The sequence below is a fragment of the Geospiza fortis genome, unplaced genomic scaffold, assembly GCF_000277835.1.
Source record: "Geospiza fortis unplaced genomic scaffold, GeoFor_1.0 scaffold162, whole genome shotgun sequence".
Lineage (NCBI taxonomy): Eukaryota > Metazoa > Chordata > Aves > Passeriformes > Thraupidae > Geospiza > Geospiza fortis.
In genome coordinates, this window is record NW_005054316.1 from 2,529,507 (window position 1) to 2,542,871 (window position 13,365).

Consider the following 13,365-nt stretch of genomic DNA (forward strand, 5'->3'; position numbering starts at 1 on the left):
AGTTTATAGACTAACAAGGGCCTGAAGGGATTTGTCATTTACAGGTGACTAAGGTCAATATGGTTGATCAGACCACATCTCAGTGTCTCAATTAGTTAGAGATCTTTGCAACAATTGTTGGTCTGTGAATGCTTTCTTTCTTATATTCTAGAAAGAAAAAAAATATATATTTGTATGAGACATAATTATGCTGATGTGAAAATTTCTCCTGTGGCATTTGCTTTTCCTTGTATGCTAGCATCTGCTTGTTTTTCTTAGAACTGGAAAGAAAATATAGAAGCCTAAAACACAGTGGAGCACCTTGCCTTACCCATTGCCTCTCTGTGTCAATTTGCTCTTCTGATCTGCAGATAAGGTGAAGTTGTGGAAATACTTCAATCTATAGAATAATTACAGTGGTTTTTAATATTGCATATGATTGCAGAAGAAATAAAAATATCAGTAGGTTCTTAGCATACAATAATTGATTTTCACAGTCATCCAGAGGTATAAGTACTATTTTGATGTATGTTTTATTTCTGTATCTGTTTTTCCAACAAACCAATAGCTACTAGATCTGCCTGGATAATTTTTTAGGGTATTTTTTGTGATATTTATTTGATAGTTCAGTTTGTAGCCAAAAAAAGAGACAACTAACATCATTCATTGAAACAAAGTGATGAAAATATTTTCCTCTTTGGCATACAAATTGATAATTCTTTCAACTTAGATGATTTATCCTTAGGGCATATTATGTTCAGAATGGTTTTTACTTGTAAATCTCTGGTATATACTTTGTCACACAGTTTAGAAAACTCTGTAGGGATTGATAATCACTGTTATTCTTTTTCAAGTACTATATCAGAGTCTCTGTAGGGGCACTGTCAGTATTGTATTAAATAGCTGCCACTATTGAGACAGGAGGCCAACATCACATCATCCTTCCTTCCTTTCTTGCATGGGCAACTGACACAGGTACCAATTCTACATCACACCTCTGAAAAGTAACTCCAGAATAATATGCACTTTTGAAGAGGATACTCACTGCTAGTTATGCAAAAACTACTACAGCTGCTGCTGTATTTGAGTTTTCTTCTGGGAAAATGCGGGAATATTTTATTACTTTTTGGACTTGATGATCTTGGAGGTCTTTTCCAACCTTAATGATTATGACACTGTCTTTGTAAGGTGTCACATTTCTAGCTTTATACTGAGGAATAAATTATTAGAGCACACAAAATAAGAATAAAAATATGTAAATGTACGACTTGCTTTTAAAAAGCTACACATTTTTTGTAATGTGAATTTTTTTCAGACTCTCAATAGGAGGTGTATGACACTAGGTTTTTGTGTCATGTTCTTTTCAGCATCTTCCTTAGCCTTTCTCACTTTTCTAACTAACTCATTAATCTTACTGGACATTTCAAACTGAAGCAGTTCCGTATGAGAGGGTGCAGTGAAAACTGTCCATCCACTCTCTGCAAATTACTAGTACTGCTGAATACCTTTAATATATTGATGCAGGAATTTTTGTTAAAACCTTTTATAAAATTGCATGTAATTAGTGACTTACTAGTTTGAGATGACTTTGTGGCTCTAGTATCAGTCACTCCTACAACTTCCATTTCATAAGCACTGACTTCAAAAAGGTTGCATCTGTCACTAAATCAAGAGTGTGAAGAAAAAAAACCAGTTGTTTCTCTTCTTTAGCTTGCTGTCTTGCATAATCTTGATTTTGTGAGATGTATTTATCTATATTATATCCATATCTTAGTCGTGAGGACCACAAAGCCCTAATGAAAGAGAGGTGAAACCATGTTTTCATCACCGTCATGGGATACTTAATCCATGTTTTCTTTATCTTTAGAGGCCAATCCCCTCCTTTTCAAATTGCAGAAAGCTTTCTGACTCTTTAAATTTTTAACTCATCCTTCTAAAGCAGCTGTTTCACTCAAAACACAGTTCTCAAGCTTGTGTTTGTGTTTTGAGGGGCTCATAGGGAATACTTGACCTTGAAGGGTGTGTGAAGGAGTGAAGGGCCAGGATTTCTAAATAACTTCTCTATATCACAGTCTTCAAAATGGAAAATTTCCATGTCTTAGGAGGCCCCTAGCCTTTCATGATTCCATACAGTTTGCAACCCCATTAACATGACAGTTCTTTAAACTATAAATCTCCCTGTATTTAGTCTTCCATTAAGCCTACTTCCTTGCATGCTTGCTGCTGAGATACCCTTTCCCCCTTTTCTCTTAGGGTATTTTTTACAGCACCTCATGATTGTTTCCCTGGAACATTTACTATCTAGAAGCCAAAGCAGGTAAATTAATTTAAACAACAATACTGCTTGATGCTATTCCTCTCTATAGAGAGACTCTCACACAGAATATTGCCTGTTTCCAAATCGATTTGAGACCTATTTCTGGGCGTTTCTCTTTGAGAGAATAAACAAATCTGCTTCTTTCAGCTCTATCACCATCTGAAGGGAAATCCTGTATGTGCCAGCATTGTGAAGCAGTGTGTTGTAACACATTAGTGAGTGCCAGGAAGAGCTAGAGGTAGCACAAGAAACATGAAAGACTAACCCACCCCTCTGGAGCAGAAGGCTCTGATGTTCTTTCCAAGGCCAGCTGGACACCATCTGATCATTTATAGGAGATGCATCCCATAAATGCATGACCCTCTTGAGACTCAGGGAATGGCTGGAGATTTTGGAGGGTTTTAGCAAAGGGCTCAGTTTCACTGAATCATGATTGTTCTGATCAGGCATCATGGTCTTGGCCAACACCACATATCCACTCCCAACATGCTGCTGATTACCAGTCATAGCTCAGTGGCTTAGTAGTAGAGTATTGCCAAGTCCATCTGAATGGCCATCTCTCCTCCCCTGTGTTTCATGATTATCCTTATTCAATATCCAAGACGTGCATCAAATTCCAGGGTCATGTCACAGCATGCATCCCCACCTGGGTAGCTACAATACAATTGTGATGGGCACCATTACATCAGATATCATTGTAGGATACTGTAAAGGCCCAAATCAGTCAATGCCATCAAAAATATGTGGAAAAAGGCAAGCTCCTCTTTTTGGGAACTAGCTCAAATTCAGTACTTATTACTGGAAGATATAAAGCCTAATGACATGTGTTTGGTTTATGCTCAGGAAATGTCTGGTTGTGCCTGCCTTGACACAACCAATGTCTGGGCAGTCATTAGCTTGCCTGCCAAAATAGGCTTTGACCTTTGCCTGTCTTCTTTTCTCTGAGTTATTACCACTGCCAGTAGGATAAGGTGTACTTATAAGGCAGAATATATACACAACAGTCATTTTTCAGAACCATTTGAAAATACTTTGACTTGCTGATGTTTCATAATAAACACTATTTAGTTATGATTGCATTTCTTTACAGGGCTGGATCAATTCTGACTCCATTTTGATTAAGAAGAATTGAGTCAAAGCCAGATGAAATTACCTCACACCTGAATAACCAATTTAATTGTGTTCAATAGTGACTTGTTCTGTGGGCAAGATAGCAAACAGAAAATAGTCTGTCTTGTCTCAGATTCTGTCAGCTGAAATTAGCTAATGTTTGTGGTTATTGAAATGTTTAATTGTTTTTTCTATAATGTAGATTGTAGCAGTATTTTGTACTTTAGCTAGAGTGTCCACAAGTGTGGACAGTGCTCTGAAGTGAAATTGTAATTGAATTGTAGATTGGTTGAAAAGTCCATCCCTAGTTTGCTAACAGATTTGTAAAAAAATTGTAGGAAATTTTCACTCTCCTTGTAGCTAGATGTATCTCTGCATATATATAATAGTTGTTCATCTACTTGGACATTTCAGTTATAATTTAGGGGCATTTTGTCACTTGTGTTCTGACTACAAGCTTCTACATCAGAGATAATCTTGTTTGCAATGCTCTGGGTGTTCAGTCTTTTTGCTTCTGTCTTCTTTATCTCATCTTTGTAATTCCAGCATTCTTGTGAGACCTGTGCAATACCTTTACTATTTTCTGACAACCTCAACCCTCAAGGGTTGACATGCAGACGTCAATTTATTTCGGTATATAATTGCTTTGCAGTTCTTCTCAGTTCTCTTTTAATTTGGGTTTGTACATAACTTGGCTAATGCTTCAAAATGAGTTGAGAATCCTGTTAATCTGCCATATTTTCATGCTTAAAGACTGGCTTTGCCTAAAATGCAACTGACCATACTAGTGATTTGCTTAAATTGTATTTGTGTAGTTTTGGTATTAAGACCAGAGTGCCTCAGAGTTTGTGATTAATCTCAGTGGTCATGAATCACTAATGATCTCTTTTTCCTTGAGCATAATTTAACATTTAACATATGCAAACTAGTTCCATACTAGTTTTTATATTTGAAAGGCTCTGGGAGTCAGAATTTAAAAATTCTGATAGTATTTTCATTAATTAGTACCTGTAGATCTGTACTTATGCTGAAATGCCCTTGTCTTTTGCTTGCTGCTTTCTCTGAGGGGGTTGTAAGTTTCAAAACACAGATTACTTTGTTTTTGAAAGTTGAGATTCATTTCCTTGCCTCTTAATGGTGTGTTCATATGCCAGAAATTGAAAGGTATACCTGAAAATGCCTTTAGAATGTGTCTGTCAGAAATAAGTAGCCACACTATTTGACTGTAACATCACTAAATCATGAGTCACAGATAATAACAGCCATAATGCTCTTCTTGCACTGCAGATTTCTAGAATCCTCTTCTGTCTTCTGAAATGAGATGAGGAGTGATTTTCTCATCCACTTCTATTTTCCATGGTTTTGGAAAATATTATGTTCAACATATCTGTAATATTTGTCACTTGTAGGCATGTAATAGGCGTATCTCTTTAGTGCTTTTGCTTGCACTCTTTGGGCTTTGCATTGTTTCACGGGATGACAAGTAATCTAAATTGTTGCTCTAGACAGGAAGCTTTATTTTTATGTGCTTATCTACTAAAATTATATTCATTTACTCCTATTGCATTCATTGTATTCACTAACTGATAATCCTATTACATATGTGTTCCAAAATTCATTAACTGAGAAAATAGTATTGAAGGCAGATGATGTTCTGGGTCAGTCAATTTATTCAATTTGAGATACAGGATATCTGAAGATTGAGTTCTTCAGAAACGTCCTGACAAATTTTAGCTATTTTGCTGCCTCTGTGTCAGGCTGAATTGTTCTCCTGGATAATTTTTGGTTTGTTTGCATATCTATTACAGTAATAATTTCTCTCAGATGTAATCTTAAATTTCTACGTTTCCTTTCTTTTTTTGTGGAGATATTGACTGTTGTAGTTTTTGCACAATTTTCATATTTTTCTTACTTGTGATTAATGTTGCTCCTATGGTCTTCTTAAATTTGATTTGCCATTATTATACATAGATATGCCATCATGTTAGAATGTCCTCTTTTGGGGAGATTTCTGCCACAATACTGTTGCTGGGATACAGATCATACGAGGTTTATTATGGCTTCAGGAAATTAGAGGGAAGGTGCTTTTTAGAACCTTATCCAGGTTGATTTTATTTGCTTTTAAATATTGTCTATGAAACCAGCATAAATATATACATATTTAAGTATCAAATGCTTTATGTAAAACTGATAATCTGCATTTCAATGCCATTTCATGTCATACCACAGGAATTTAAAAGCATTATTGATAGAGGTAATTATTGTTTGTTACCAAAATATAGATAAGTGCTATCAGAGTACTCCAGACATGTAGCTGCTGGGTTACCAAAAAGTTAGTGCAGCTTCCAATTTCAGCTAGCCTTTTAGTTGATAGCTTAAATGAACTTTGTACTCATGATGTACAAGGGTACATCATGAGTTAAGCTTGTTTCAAGTGATTGAGATAGAATAATGAAGGGACAATGTTCGGAAACATTTTGGTATCTAAAATCACATAATATATATTCAGTAGTAATTTTGGTATTTCATTATTGGCCATAGTGTATTGCAAGAGAAAAAAATACTACCATGAATGCAAAAACACACCTCTAGATACTGAGAATTTCTATATGGCAGTATTTAATACCAGTTATAAGAGTTTTGTGTGTTTGGAATGTCAGTGGAGTTGCTATGCATACATAGACTTTCTGTAGGAACAAACAATACTTATTTTGGGTCTGAGTTTAGCAAACCTTACCCTGGATAACACCTACGGATATGCTGTCTTGAAGAGGAAAACATTTTAGCAGGTGGTTTAGTGGTTTATTTATTTGAGAATAGTTCTGGGGAGAATCAGTCTTCAAAATCCTTGCATGTTCTCATGGACAAGCGGTTAAACTGGTTAGAGAAAACAAAAAAAAAGAACTACAAATTTCTTTCCCAGGCGCAAAAGCCTTTTAACTTTTGCAAAGACAGCAAAGGGAGTATTTTTACCTGTTTCTAATGCAAGAATGGAAGGGTATACATCTATGTAGCTGGGCAACTCTATTAACAGCATTACTATGCAAAAAGCATTTTTCTTTGCTGATGTTGAGCTCCATTCTTTTGTATTTGTTTTTTTTTTCTTTCCTAGGGTGATGAGGCTGAAGCAACAGGATGAGAGATCTCAAGCATGTTGCTAAATATTTTAGTCTGACAAAACTATATGGCTTCCTTTATCAAGACAGCTGTGTTTTTACATAAATAATCTTAATTTGGCCTGCCTAAGGACTATGCCTTGTACCCAAGTGCACAACCTTGAAAGGTCACCTTGACTTCCCCAAGGAGTTTACTTGAAGGCATTCAGGATGCCAGTCCAGAAAGCCTCACAGACTGAGGTATGTTCTTATTTCCTACTTAAAAGAATGGCACTGGAATGAAAAGGACACCTTCCAAAATAGCAAAAAAAAGTTATTTGCCTCCCACAGAATCACTTTGAAACAAAGGCTGCTGAATATGCTTCATTTTGACAGGCATACCTGTCATACACAGGGAATAGTTAAATTTTCTTAAATTCTTAAATTAGGCTCCCATTAAATAGATTTTTATCTCTGTTAACTGGCTTCCCATTGATGTCATTAGTATTGTTCACAGAAGCAAGATAAGGCTGGGACAATGAGTGATTCACAGTAGTTATATATGCAACACCACAATTTGCAGCAATTAAAGAAATTGGTATTTTATTTTAATAACCATTTATTATAGATAATTTGGCCAATGCTCAGAAAAACTCATTCTAGAGAATGTCAAAGATGAGCTCAAAGATACTGCCCTGTTTATTAAAAATCAATGGCATGAATATCATTATTTTATACTTTCATACCAAACTGTATATTCATCACATAATACAAAAATATTTTTGATATTTATGAGAGGAATGGATCTATTGCTATTTATGGAAATATATTATTTTCTTTGTGCTTCTGTGCCAGGCAATACCTATAGATGACCCTTCATATCATGAAAATTTTGAAGATGTTCTCTTAGGTCTAAATGCTGAAAAATTAATTAAATATGGTCCTGTGTCCTGTAACTACAGACTTCCATATCCTGTGAGTTGGCTAGGTAAGGTGCTCACAAATCATATGTTTTAGTGGTAGAATTCACAGCTGATCATGAGATCAGTAGTATTGAGGCTTTTATCTGATTTGGAACCTGTCTGAGGCTGAGGCTTTAACTTCACAGTGAAGGGTGCCAAAACACAAGAAAGTTGGACATGTTTTTAATTTAGTGACCTTATGCAGGATGGAGAGGCTCACAGTACCCCATTCAAGCTTTCTCATTTTCAAGTTGTGATTGAATATGGGTGCAGTGAATTAAACAGAGACAAGCCATGTCCCACTTTTGTTATTTCCAGTTGTTTGGCTTGGATTTTGTATACTGCCCAAAATAGTATTTGGACACTAAAGCAGTAGTTTTGAAATCTTTTAGTCTGTTCTTTTCTCTTCTGTGTGCATACCAACTGTAAAAGACTACCCAAGATTTTACATTATAGGATTCATACTGATTATTTGGGACAAATTGCTAGTACACTTGATGAAAGTCTTATTTTTCAGTATCATTGTTTCATGTTTCCTTAAATATGTTGTTTGTGCAGCAAGAAGCAGAAGGCAAGATGTTTTGCAACATAACTTGTAAAGTTTACAATATCTTATTCTTTTTTTGTGCACAACCAAGCACAGAAAAAAATGCCCAGAAAGAACTTCATGAAGTCATGGTTAATATACCAGGCACAAAATGCTGGTATATATACCTGCATGGTTAATATATCAGGCACAAAATGAAATTAAGATGTCCACAGCAACTCGTATACTATTATGCAAGATTTCCAAAATTTTATGCAAAATTTAGACACAGGGGGTTATAGAAAGCTCTTAAGCACTGATTTGTTTAGTGCACTGTACCTTATGCCACCTGATGTATCTCTGCAAACCCCCTCCTTGGGGAAGGTTTTGTTTGCCTGATTCATGCAGGGCTTTTCTGTGACTGTTCAGAGTTTTACACTCTGCACTCAGAAACCCCTGGAAGGAAGCTTTGCTGATCTTAACTGATGAGCACTGTGTAGAATCAGATAAATTATCACAAAACAGAAGATTATGCAATATAAAACCTATGTCTAAAAGCAGATGTGATGTAGTATATCCACTATTATATGCTTCATTATTTTTTCTTATAATTAAATATTCAAAGACACAGAGTAGGGTTTTTTTTCTGTAAAACCTGAAGACTGCCTGAAATGAAACACAGGAGTTGGAATTTAATTATCCTGGTGGATCCTCTCCAACTCAGAATATTCTATGATTTACAGAGACCCAGAGAAGGGCTCTCCAATGAGATGACACCTTATTGTAATAAATGTTTATTTCTAAGCAAGAGGGAGTAATTTGTGTCTCAACTGAAGCTTGTGAATAAACCTAAATAATTCAGTAAATATTATTAATATGTATACTGGAATGTGCATAGTGAGCAATCTACCTTTTCTTCTTCAAAATGGTGTCCCGAGTTTGTTAGGAGTATAATTATTGCTGCAATATCTGTCATGAAGTCTCACATCAACTTTCGAAAATTTGCAGCTAGATGAAATGGAAAAAGGGTTCTCTTGAGTATTCAAAGATACACCTGTATGCAAAATACAACTTTTCAGTCTGCTACCACAGGGATTTTATTCTTAAAATCAAAAGAATTACTTTATATGTAACTAGATGCTTGTCTACAAGAAAAGAAAAAGATGAACCATTTGTTCTCAAACTTACAAGTATTTCTATTTGTCCTACAAGGAGAAATCACGTTTGCATAATCTCAACTAAAGAAATGAAATTTTCAGAGTGATCTTCAGAGAATGATTGATTGACAGAATGAATTTTAATAATGAAAACATTTATCTGCCTTAGTTATATCTGTCAGTAGTACTTTAGCTAGAGCTGCATTCAGTGGTTCAGGTCAATGTATTTCTTCAGCGCTCTCTACCACAACACTGTCCACTACCTCCATTATGTCCTAAGTATTGTGTAAATTTCTATAACATGCTGAATGGTCCCTTGTAAAATCAGCATAAAATTCATCAATGTAGAGTAATAACACAACATTTTGTTCCAAAAATATTGACTCTGTTATTCTTCCTTCATGAAGCCTTCTTCCTGATGAATAACCAATCAGGAGAGACAGTAACTACATCAAAGAAAAGTGAGGATTATTTTTATGCACATATACAGACTAAATTAATTTTTAAGTGTAAATTGACTTAATTTGTAGCCAATTTAAAAATTATTATACCAGAAAAGATATTGAATTGAGAATGAGGAGACAAAAGTTTATCATATCACTCAAGAGGCTTTGGCTTTTTATTTATATTTATATTTATATTTTTTATATATATACACTTGATTTTATGGTGTATGGTAACAGAAAAACAGAATGCTTAATTTTGCTGTGAGTTGTTGGTAACTTGAAATAAGTAAATAAATCAAAAACTTTTTAGATATAGTGTCACTTAAATCACGTCTTCATCAGAGAGAAGAAATAGAGATCCACTGTAACTGTTCAGCAGTTTGAACTAACTCATGGAAAATTAAATCTTCATTATAGCAAATACTAAAAGACAGTTAAGTGACCTGAAGTCTATCTTTCAATCTCCCAATGTTACATGTACTTCCATTAGAATATAATGAAATATACATTTTTCATAATCAACCACTGGGTTGTCTTGCCAATGGAAACAGAAGGGATTCTCACATAGAAGAGAAAATTTGAAGTCCTTTCTCCTCTATAGAGAGAATATAACCATACCCCAACAATTTTTCTCTATATTTTATGTATTCCTTAGGAAGACTGGGCTATGAAACCATAGGCTATTTAAAGTCTTGTGCATCCCTTCCATACCAGTATTAGTCCCTGCAAGGCTTAACATTGATCTTCCTCAGCTCATCAATGACCAAGTGATCTGGAAAACTTTCACTTTTTATTAAGTATGGGTAGGCTGTAAATTTGGGCACCTGTCTTCGCATTTGAGGCAGAAATAACCTACAGCAGTTTTCTGAAGCATTTTCACTGAAAAACTGAAGAACTTCTTAATGGTCTGTTTCTGTAAAGCGCATCTGCCTTGCACATTTAAATGTTGACAGTAAGTGACTGGTGAAGTTTCAATCTAGGTTTCATGGGAAAACCTCTGCTTCTTCAGATGTGACTGAATCTTGCAGTACTGGAAATTAAGAACTTAGCTCAATGTAGAGTTTCTAAGAGTTGGCTAGTATACCTTTTAATTTAGGTACTTGCAGCAGAGATATTTGAAGGGCTCTTAATGTTCTTCTATCATATTAGATAGAGGTTAAAATATCCTAGATATAGTCCTTATCATTTGATAAGGAATTTGATGGAATATACTTGAATGTTTTTGTCTGTGACTACATCAAGAAAATTCTTTCATCTCAACTTGCCAGAATCTGATCCAGTCAGTATCACAGATTTTACACATGTAAACTCTTAACTCTACCTGCTGGTTTCCATCATTGCCTCTCTAAGATTTTTTCCAAGCAATACTGCAGGAAACCTAATAATGGTTTGCAATCAGATCTAACACTTTTCTTCAAGTGAATTATTGCTAGGTGTGAGAGCACATTACAAAAAAGCATTATAGCTAAAGCAAGAAAAACATGGAAAAACTGAAATCATAGGACCTCTGAATTGTTATATTGCTGGGCAATATAACATTTTTTTACCCATTCTTTCAAATAGTCACAGAGTTAGTGTCACACACTGTTAAGACATTTCTTTGGCAACTAGCTGTATTTATGTTGTGAAAAGAGAAATTGGAATATGAATAAGTCATTAATGTGTCATTATTCACTTCTCTAGTATTGGACAGCTTGAAATATTTCAGCTATTTATCTGAGATTTATAAGGAGATAATTCACATCAAATCAATAGCTACTGGTTTTCAGCACCTCAGGGCATATCACTATTAATATGTTAACCTTGTTAATATGTTACCTTAGAACATGTGTAAACCACAGTTTCTGAGTGCTACATTCAATGATAGACCTGAACACCAGGTATAACTACTCGACTCCTTAGCAGTCATGATATGATTTAATTTTTACCAGATGCCAAGGAATTAATTGGCACTAATTGCTGATCTGTTTTTGTTAAGGGCTGTCAGTTCTGTTGAGAAGATTTTAGCAGAATGAGCAAACAAAAACACTCTGATATGGCTAAAAAGAGGCTAAATTTATTTCCCAGTTCTTTCATTTAAATTCTTACACGGTCAGTAAGTTGATTCAAGGTATTTTTTTTTTAATTAAGGAGGGGGGGAATGCTTTAAAGCTCATTTTTGTATTCTGCTATGGTTTGCATTATATTGATGAGTCTCTGCTGTTTAGTCTTCAGCAATTACAAGGTGCATGCAAAGAGATAAGATCGTGGTACAGCATAGCTGATTTTAATGTTCTCAGAACACCTTTCAGACCAAAAAATTTATCATAAAATCAATGTTGTCACTAAGCTGCATAATATAGAAGTGTAAATAGGTGGTCTGGAAATAGAGCAGAAATCCTGCAGAGGCACAAAGTAATCATAGTCTTCCTAAAAGACCCATGGTGAGATCCAGTCAGCTTAAATCACATACAGGCTTTGGCTAACAGAATTGCTTCCAGTGATGCTGAAAAATGCCTTCTTTCCTGACTGTAGAGAAAGTGAAATTCTTCATTTACAAAGACTGCTTCAATATACACCCAAAACATATCTATCCACACATGGGAATGGATAGTCACTTGTTTCTCAGTCTGCACAACGCTAAGAGACCAACTGCTTAAGAGGCAAACCAGATTATATATGACCTCACCAATAGTCATGAAGGCTGAAAATAAGGCAGAATCTATCACAAAGAAATGTAAAGGAGACAATACTAATGTAAAACAGTTTACAGAACCAGAAGTAGAAAAATCAGTCAAGTTTTAAAACAGAATTTCGTCAGGATCTGTATATAGTGCTCAGACTTCCAACAGAAAACTGGACAAGGTGGATGCTCATGCAGGAGCATTTTCTCTCATTTGTAATATTCAGTGCAGAGCCTGGGAGTTCCAAAAAACCCCAAAAGGAAGAACATATAATAGCCAATAAATGCACAAATAAATAGATTATGTATCTAAACCAGGTGGACTTGTGTGCATCAATATAGGGTAAAGAGGAAGAAATTTAGAGTGCAAAATGTTTTTCAATTCCTAATTAATTCAATATGCAACTGTTTTTGTCTTCTGTGATATCAAGATCAGATGTTTCTTTCAACAACATAAAATTAAGCCTGAATAAAGGAATCCCAGATGAGACTATTTAGCCTGTGATTTCTAGGAACACATGAACTCATCTAATAATTTCTGTCTAAATCTAAAAGTATTGTATCTTTAGATATAATACATCCTGTTTTGTTTGAGTCATGGTTTGTTTCTTTATGCATTTAAATCTTAACACTTAATGTACTTTTATTAGCATTATGTTTATTTACTGTTGTTATTTCAGTGGTATCCAGTGAATGCACAAATGGCAGTGGGCACAGATTGAAGTGCAAGAAATTCCATTTACTCATAAGGAAAAACCTTTTTACAGTGCACGTGATCAAACAAGATCACTGTAAGAAGTTACCCAGAGAGACTGTTCCAACCCCATCTGGACATGCCCCTGAGCAACCTGGTCTAGTTGTCCCTGCCTTGAGTAGTGGACTTGTACTTTATGATCTCTAGAGATGCTTTTGATATTTAGTTGATACTATTATTAATATCATGGGAGATTTGTATTTGTATTTATAGATCTATTTAGAATTAATGGCAAGAAAGGTGGAAAATAATGAAAATGCAATTTCATGTTAGACTTCAGAAATATCCTTTATTGCAGTACTCACAATAGATCATTCTGAATTTGAATGTTTTGTGGAATTATTCATTTATAATGCC

The 13,365-nt window shown here is 34.9% G+C and overlaps 1 long non-coding RNA gene across 1 annotated transcript; it reads left to right on the top strand.

Moving 5' to 3' along the window:
• Window positions 1-258: 258 nt before the first annotated feature.
• On the top strand, window positions 259-7,490 carry LOC102039467. Its single transcript, XR_265316.1, has 3 exons — window positions 259-355; window positions 6,519-6,762; window positions 7,357-7,490. It is a non-coding gene; the product is annotated as an uncharacterized LOC102039467 (long non-coding RNA).
• The last annotated feature ends 5,875 nt before the right edge of the window (window positions 7,491-13,365 follow it).